The sequence below is a fragment of the Lactuca virosa genome, chromosome 2 (assembly GCF_052849685.1).
Source record: "Lactuca virosa cultivar CGN04683 chromosome 2, Lactuca_virosa_CGN04683_v6, whole genome shotgun sequence".
NCBI classification, from domain to species: domain Eukaryota; kingdom Viridiplantae; phylum Streptophyta; class Magnoliopsida; order Asterales; family Asteraceae; genus Lactuca; species Lactuca virosa.
Window position 1 is genome coordinate 91,618,186 of NC_136427.1, and position 9,769 is coordinate 91,627,954.

At 37.8% G+C, this 9,769-nt stretch overlaps 1 pseudogene; it reads left to right on the forward strand.

Annotated features, from left to right (window-relative positions):
* The first annotated feature begins 5,445 nt into the window (after positions 1-5,445).
* LOC145161753 (small nucleolar RNA R71) lies at positions 5,446-5,543 on the forward strand (annotated as a pseudogene).
* Positions 5,544-9,769: the final 4,226 nt, after the last annotated feature.

Below are 9,769 nucleotides of genomic sequence, written 5' to 3' on the forward strand. Positions count from 1 at the left end.
TTCAAGTGTCGGTTATACGACATTTGTCACCCCAGGCATGCCTGCCTAACTATAGCTAGCAGTTCAGGTGTGGGATTGTCAGTCCCGAATAGATCTATTCACAAATCTCACGCTCTCCCTCCAGGAGACTCTGGTTATACTATGATAGGATTTAACATGTACTCCGAAAGGTACAACTGAAGTTTTGTCTCACAATCCTATATTAACTAGTTTACATGTAGTTCTGTATTGATCTATTGTATTTAAACCCGTGTGTATACTTTATAAGTTAATAATTATACTTAAATAATTATTAAATGTTATACTCTTGTAGTAATGTATATCATAAACTAAATCTTTCATAGTTTATATGTTTTTCTATGTAAAGCTCTGAATTCGTAAAAACTGTGTATTGAAAACCCAAACTATACCTATTATAGTTTGCATGTATGATATGTACTTGGTTTATGTATTAATCTGAAAACTATGCAATTGTAACTGTAGATTGAAAAGGTCCCTTATGCTCAGCACGTTACAAAAGGGATAAAATATCTAAATATTTTATAATTATGTGTGTCACACCCCCATCCATCGGCGGAAACACCGGGTAGTGTAATGTTATTCTTCGTATCACAGTTATATAACATACATTGAATAGTACTAAAGAAAATACATACCTTTATTGATAACTAAAAGTTACATAACTGTTTTACTAGGACCTATTACATAATATCCGACTATGGCATAATTCTTAATGAACAGAAAGGTAATAGTAAAACTTCTTCTGTTCGAATACATACCAGCTTTTCAAGTTCCTGAAAAACACATGCATTTTAAAATACGTCAACGTAAAGTTGGTGAGTCCACAGGTTTTGACTCTATAAAATAATATTTTTTCCACGTTCAAAAGTATAGTTTTGAAAGTATCATTTTGACTCTCCAACATTTAGTATGTATATTAGGTATAATAGTTTACTTATCAATTAAGTGTTACACCTAAACATTCCTTAATCCTAAGGTATAAGTAGGGGGAAACTTATACTTAACATTAATACTTCTATACGACAAAGTATAATGTTTCTAACAATTTGCTACCATGAGCCTGTAACCGCTGCTATGATATAATAACTCTGATAGAACACACTCATGATTTACCATGAGAAACAAACACACTCATGATTTACCATGAGAAACAACACCGTACGCTTCATCGACGCCGGAACAATAACAAATAAAAGGATAGTTCATCACTTGCTTTTGGTTGACTGTAGCTAACAGTCACAAGTGGGGTGGTCAACCCGTATACTAATTATACACGACTTCCTCGCTCACACGGGATTAACGGTTACAGTTCAGAGGATTTCCGCTAAGATCCCCAATCTTAGTTGATGAATACAATTACTCATGTAGACTTTGACGACTTCCTATAGCTCTAACAACAAAAGCATATTCATGTCTAAAACCCTAAGTTACTAGACTATGCTTTTAAACATTACTCCTAACTTCATAATATTTAGGCAGTATAACAGCTATATTTGAAGTAAAACCAGGTTTTATCTTGACCTAAAACCAATAATAACAACATATAACGTTCCTAGTTTTATCTTGACATAAAACTATCAATAATAATACCAAGTTTTATCTTAACATAAAACTAACAATAACAACATATAACATATCCAGTTTTATCTTGACATAAAACTATTAATAGCAACATACTTTATAACTTAACATATAGAACTTCCGAATATAACTTCGGAACCATATCGCACACAACATATATATAGAATCCTAAGTATAACTCAAGATCTACATTAGTAAATTAACATATTGATAAGTTGATAATAGTTGTGTATATTCAAAATATTATATTTAGAACAACTATACCCCGACTATTATAACTATATACTATCATATAGACATAATAATAACATATATATAATATCTAGCATGCGTTTTTCCCCGAAACATTAGAAAGTGGGCCGTGAAACTCACCCTAGTAGCGTGATTTTATGTTATCTAAGCAAAAACGGTCAGTGTACGAGGTCGTCGGGGCTCGGAATGCAAGAGGGCCTCAGCAAAGGAGAGAAAGGGAAGAAGTTTAGGTGTAGGAATGGTTGAAGTCGGACCTGCTATTTATAGTAAGGATTTTAGAACCTCACATCGTGAGTTTATATGGCTCACGTCGTGAGTCCTGCATGTTCATCCCGTAGACTTGCCATTTGCGTCCCTAGCTTCGGAAGGTGGCCATGTGACTCCTCACATCGTGAAAAACTCCTTGTTCACGTCGTGAGTTTGGATCTTATCCCCTTGCAGCCTCGTCACACCTTCTAGATCCGAAATGTGGCGGTTGAGTCCTCACGTCGTGAGTTTTTATGCTCACGTCGTGAGTTCAGTCAAATTAGGGTTTCTGACAGCGACATCTTCGGAAGGCCATAACTTTTGCACACGAACTCTGTTTTTGACGTTCTTTATATCCACGCGTAGGTAGTTACGAGTACTACAACTCTATTTTAGACTTAAATAGCTAATTATAAGTATATTTTAAATTCCTCTTATTATAGAGATTTATAGTGTTCGGTTTATCATAACTTCTTCATGCGAAGTCAGATTCAAACATTCTCTATATTTTTGGAATCGTATGGACGTATACTTTGAGTTGTATCATAAAGAAGGTTCATATTTGTATTAGAATTTATCATGAACGACATAACACTCTTACCACATTACTAGTTTAACATAATCACATTACATGATTGGCATAATCACATGTGATTGTCTATTGACCTATTTTGACTAGTGTCACAATGTGGAAACTGTAAGTTTGTGTCAATTGCATCAGTTTTAAATATGTTGAAATCCTTTTGTATAAGTACACAAAAATCATTTGTGTTAGGCTTGTACTCTCCCCCTGAAAACATTTAAAATCATAAAAGCATAGGGGTATGAACTCACTTTTAGTCGTGTGAATAGTCGGACAACGAAAACTGGGAGTGAAGACGCTTGAGTTGATGTACGCGACACTCAACGGAATCCTAATACAACTAATACATACATGCATTTTATTAGCGAAACCATTATTTATAGTGTTGGAAAAACACTTGATTTCAGCTTAGGAATGTTACTGGGACTCGATTGAATCGGAAAAGCGGGTTTGCAGCCAAGATTCACAGTGTGAAGGAGTTTGTGGCCGTGAAGGGTTTCCGGCCGTGAACTGTTCTCGGCCGTGAACAGCCCCTTGAAGGGTTTACGGCCGTGAATGGTGTTCTTGAAGAATCTATGAAGGTGTGAAGGGTTTACGGCCATAAACAGTTTGCGGCCTTTGAAGATTTGAAGATTCGAAGGTGTACGGCCGTAAACTCAAGAACAATGATGTTTGATTCAATGAAAAACTTGTTTTAGCTACTCCGAAACAACCTCCAAGGGTGATTTCTGATGATTTTCGGAAGAAAAGAGGGTGTTTTGATGTTTACGGTTGAGAGGTAGAGAGAGAGAATGAGAGAGTTTTCGGCTAAAAAAGTTAAAATGAAGGAGGGGGTCCCGTATATATAGGCTGGGGGGTATGGTCGGTGGTGGGGGCCACCTGGCACTAGCCGTAAACGGGTTTACGGTTATAAATGGGTTTATGGCCGTGAACGCCTCTCAGGCCGAAAACTATTGCTTCTTCATAGGAAACTCGGATTTTTCGCGTGATTTTGGTTCCGACTCTTATATAAAATTCAATGATATAACTAATGATTTTCCAAATCAAAGGAATTTTGACGGAACTCAACAAAATTTCAAATTTAGATAACGGAAAACAGCTAACGGTTGCTGAAAAAGGTTCGGGTTGTCACACTTATCCTTGAATGTTTGATGGCCCGATTAACTCCAAAAGTAACCGCTTCTTCTCCAACTTGTATAGTAAGTTTGGACTCTCTTATGCAACTAAAGCTCGGACGGTACTCTAGAATGGCCTTCCACGGATGATCGGGACTTGCTTGTGTTCCTCCATATCCAAAACAATGAAATCAGTGGGAAAAACAAATTGTCAACTTTTACTAGTAGGTCTTCCCAAATACCCCTTGGAAAGGTCATAGTTTTATTGGCTAGATGGATAACCATGGGGACCGGTCTTGGTTCGGGAAGATCAAGCTTCTTGAAAAACGAATAGGGCATCAAGTTGACACTTGCTCCCGAGTCGGCTAGAGCATGACTTGTTGCTAGATTCCCGAATTGGCATGGCAATGTTATGCTTCCTGGATCCCCCATCTTCCTTGGTAGCATGTTGAGCATTGCAGCGGAGTAAGTTTCATTCAATACTACCTTAGATAATCCCTCCATTTTCTTGCGGTTTGTTAAAAGGTCCTCGAGAAATTTGGCATATTTTGGCATTTTGGCTAAAGCCTCAAGCAAGGGAATGTTGATTTCAAGAGACTTTATGTGATCTAAAAACCTCCGGTAATCTTCAGCATGCTTTTCTTGAATTGCTCTACCCGGGAAAGGCAATGGTCGAAGGTATGGCTTAACAGGTTCAGCAGCCTTCTTTTCAGCTTCTTGCCACGTCGTGGCATTTTCACCACGTCGTGGTGATTGTCCAGATTCACTTCCTTGATTTTCCTCTTGAACTTCCTTTCCCGTTTCTGGTATGTTTCTGTCTATCGGCGTTAAATGAGTAATAATTTTTCCGCTTGTAGTGGTGATGGCTTGAATGTGAGCTCCTCTCGGGTTTTGTTCGGTATTTCTCGGAAGTCCTCCCGGCGATCTTTCATTTAATTTGCTTACTAGCTGCCTGAGTTGTTTTTCTATGGTAAGGATTGAAGCTTGTTGATTCCTAACGAGTTCTTGCGTATTTTTCATCATCTCTTGTTGTTCCTTCATCATTGTTTGTTGCTCTTTGATTGCTGCTTCACTTCCTTCATGCCTTTTCTCGGAAGCGGCTACAAATCGGGTAAGCATCGACTCCAAATCAGATTTCTTTTCCTCCGGGTGTTCTTACCTTTGGTAGAAGCCTCTTCCTTTTTGTTCATACTTTTCTTCCTTGGCCTTTTTATACTCATCATAAGGTAACCACTTTTTCTTTGGCTTTCTCCAATCTTCATCAAAACGATCACCACTCAAGTAGAAAGCTTGAACCTTCTGGTTTCCATTCTCATCTAGGTCACAATATTTAGTCAAATGAGGCCCGTTACAGTTTTCACACCCAACCCGAATAACATGGATTGTTTTATCCATTTTAGTCATTCTCCTATCCATGTTGTGCAACATTGCCAAAATTGCTGACATATCTTCCGAAGCCGCATTAGCTGATCCCCTAGTTACATCTTTACTTGGATTATGATATTCTCTAGAGTGCTTAGAGAATTCTTCAAAGAATTGCTTTATCACCGGGGTGGCTTCTTTGTGAGTGGTCCTTGCGAATCAAGGAGCTGCCTTGTTATCACGGTTACTCCATCATTAAAAATGGAGACTTCCTGTTGACTGTTCAGATCATGATGTGGGCAATTCCTTAATAAGCCTTTGTATCTCTCCCACGCCTCATATAGTGACTCTCCAGCTTGTTGTTCAAAGTTTTCTATGGACTTTTTTCAACTTTGCTATCTTTGATGGAGGGAAAAATTGATCAATAAATTCCTCTTTCATCTTAGCACAAGTGGTTATGGATCTTGGAGGAAGTGATTTTAGCCGATCTTTCGCGGCCCCCTTAAATGTGACCGGTAACATACGAAGCAAGACAGTATCGCGAGCCACATTTGGAACATTGAAGTAGTCCGCTATGTCGTTGACCTCATCTAGATGCTTGTATGCGTCTTCGTGATCTTTCCCGTAGAATGGGAGTTCTTTAAGTTGGGTGAGTATGTGGCCCTTAAGATCAAAGTTGGCAGTTGCAGGAATCGCGGGTTGCATCAGTCCTGGGCCGGTATCATCTTGAATCCTTTTCTTCCATTCGCCCATGGGAACTTCATCGATGTTGGCCACCGGATTAGTGAGTTCGCCTTCTATGTCGCTTCCTTCTTCAAGTTCGTTTTCTTCCTTTTCGGTTTCATACTCGGTGTCCTCCTTCTTCGGGTCTTCATCCGCCAATGAAGAGATGCTGGATTTTCCCACTTTCTTTCCCTTTTCTTGCTAAAAACAGATTTGAGATTCTTCAACGGTGAATTCTTCGATGTCGCGGTTTCGCCAACGGTTTTGCCTTTGTTTTTCCTTAAAGTTGCTTCCGGGTCTTCAAGTTGTGGAATCAAAGGTGTGCCTCCTCCTCTGGTCATAAACGTACTGCAATCAAAACAAAGAAGCACGTAAAAAGAACAAAAACGAAAAATAAAATTTCTACTGCAACTATACCACGGCGTGGTAGAAAGTACCACGACGTGGTGATCCTAACAGGAAAAAAATTAAAAAAAAAAATAAAACTAAAATCAAACTGCAAATAATCCTAATTAAATAGCAAAATAAAGTAACTGAAACTGGACCATTCCCCGGCAACGGCGCGAAAAACTTGATGTGTATTTAATGTGTTTATATTTTTATCCAAGTTTCAATTCATAAAATCTATTTCCTTCACTAGACTATTAAACACACTAGGCAATGTACCTAATCGTGCAATAGTATAGCAATGGTAAGAACGAGTGTCGAACTCAAGGAACGGAGCTTAAACTACTTAATTTTACTATTTACTAATTACTAATTAATTAAGAAAAGAGTTGGTTTTCCTAGTTTTGCAAGACTAGATACTTAAATTATCAAACGAACTTAAAAATTCACTTAATTAAGCTAACACTAAACTAAGAAGGTAAACAAGTATGAATTAACCAAGGGCGAGTAAGAGACTTTCGTTTAGCTTCAGATTTATTTGTTATTATGGTTGATTTATGGAAGTGCAATGGATTTAGTTTCTTCTATTACCGATTCCTAAGATGACCAAATTAGTGTTCACCAATTAAATCCTTTAGCAAAGTAGCTTATTTATTCGGTGATCAGACGGACAAACTTACTAGTTCACTAGTGTTCAGCTCGAATTGATTAGACTTATAATTAATTGACCAATTTAGTTTATTGATTCAATTTAATATATGATTTGTCGTCATATATTAACTCCTATACTCTTTTACCCACTTTTCTACTTAACCCTAGGTTTTGTTCAAAACTCTAGTCCTATAATTTTGCAAATCACAAGATTATAAGATTCAAATTTAACTAAGAGAGATGGTCATACTAACTTAATCAAATTCAGCAATAAGTAGAGAAAAATAGTTATCAAAAGTACTTGAGGTTATTTAATAAGCTAAACCAATAAATAACAAAATCTCTAAGTCCGAACCATAAAATCAACTACAATTAGTGAACTCATCCTAAGCTAAACGAAAGTCATGAGTGTTTAGCTCATGATTTCAGCAAACAATGTCACAAAAACGAAATTCATAGTGAAAGACATAGCTCAACCTAATGAAAAATTGAAGTGTAAGTTCAATTGCCTTAATGCCCCTTCTTCCTAGGGTGTGAATGAAATCATTGCTTCCCAATTCTTAATTCCAGTGTTTTGCCTCCAAAAGTATCGAATTCTCCAGAGCCAAAAGTTCTTATTCGGAGGTTAAGGTGATCTATTTATACTTTTTCTGAAATCAGAGCTCCACGTCGTGGTGGGTCCACCATGCGGTGGTCATCGTGCTTATCCAGTATTCTCCAAGTCTTCTAAGCTGATCGAGATTCTTCAAGTTGCCACGTCGTGGTGAGATCACCACGATGTGTTGGGAGTATTTTTCTTCATTTTAGGGCTTTGATCCAAACTTTCGACTTCCAGCTTCCTTAATCCAGCTTCCAGCTTCCTTTTTGCTCCAAGCATGTCTTTTGGTCCCTACAACATAATTCATAGCAAATTAAGTATCTTTTGTTCTAATAAGGGCATAAAAGTAATTAAAATATTAAGATATGTTATCAAATTATGTGTATAGATATGCACATATCAAAATACCCCACACTTATTCTTTGCTTGGCCCCAATCCAATTGATTTTTAATTTCACCAGCAAAATACAAAACAATCCATTTCAAACCCAACCATTATCCCAAGACCTCAATGCATGTATTTGTGTCTATAATTCCTAAGAACTCCTCATTCATAAATACTCACAATCCCTATGAACCTTCACCCCTTAGCTTATACAACCCTCATTTCTGCAACCCTCCGAATCAATCCTCAGAAATCTTTCTTGACCTCAAGGTATTTTTGGCTAACAACCAAGCATAGATAAATTCTAGAAATTACAACTTTGATACCATAATGGAGCTCTTTGAATTCTTCACTTTGTTGTATATTTGATCTTTAATTTACTTGAATTCACCACTTTCTTTGTTTGATTTTTTGGTATCTTCAACTTTTTGGATTTTTTTTTCAGAATTTTGATCTTTGGACTTCATACTTGACTGCTCCAAAATTCCTTTAGCTTTTCGGTAATTTTCTCTCTTTTTTTTACATGTATTCTCACTTTTTTTTCTCTCAAAGGAGACTCACCTCAGACTGCTGAATCTCATAGATAAAAATCTGACTGCTGGCACGCTAAAATGCTCGCGCTATAATCATAGAATAACATCCAATTAATAATTGGATTCCGAATCACACTAAGAGTCCAAACTAGGGTAAAAGACCTTTTTACCCTTTCCCCAACTTGGCCGAATCCAACTGTCCAAAAAGCCCAATTCCAAAATAATCACCTAAAGCTCAAAAATCCCACTACTGAGTACGCTGGGCGTACTCAGCTTGTACGCTTAGCGTACTCACTCTGGGGCATTGGAAACGAAGCAGCCGAAAGTATCTGCAAGATATCAAAGATAGGAAGGTGCAGCCAACTTCTGCAGGTATATACACTATTTCATATAATAACTCATCATCTTCTCGTTCTTGGGTCCTTGATATAGGATGTGGATTTCATTTTGTTCTGATTTGCAGGGGCTAAGAAGATGTAACACCGTAAATTTTCAAACCAAAATTTTCATTTTAAAACATAATAAAACACATGTCATTTTCTCAAAAATCACAAGTATCAATTTATCAACACATATTTCAAAATTGTTTATCACAAATCCAGGATCCTCCAAAAACATATCTCCAGCGCAGATGTGTGTACAATCAAGCCGATGCCTTCCCGCGATCCTGAGAAGTACCTAAAACACATAACACGTAACACGTAACACGGTAAGCAGGAAGCTTAGTGAGTTCCCCAAAATACCACACACATCACATTAGCCACTCGAGGCTAACTCAATACGACCCTCCGGTCAATGTGTCTCAGTGGAGACCCTCTGGTCCCACAACTCGGGTGGACCCTCCGGTCCTAACTCAATAAGCTCATAATAATAATACTCAACAAAAATCACAAAGACATAATGCAGAATATCACAATACACAAATAAGCACATAAGACTCCTTGGTCACAAAGACACCACTCATGGTAAGTATAGTGAGAAGATTCACCTTGTAAGAATCGGATAACCTCGAACTCGAATCACCGGTCTAGCTTCCGCCTAACACATACGATAATTATCCCTAATTAATAACGACTCTCAAGAAGATAGACTAACCCATCTACAAACTCACAGAAGGGTAAACGACCATTTTACCCCTCATTGGCCTTAATAGTCCACAAATTGACCAAACCCTAAAAGTCAACCAAAAGTCAATGACAGAGCATACGCTGGGCGTACCAGCTCTCCACGCTGGGCGTACTCTGCTGCCATGCAGGTATCGGGGATGCTCGACCCTTACGCACCGCATACTGGGATTACGCTCAGCGTACGTCCCAGTTTCACTCTTTCTAC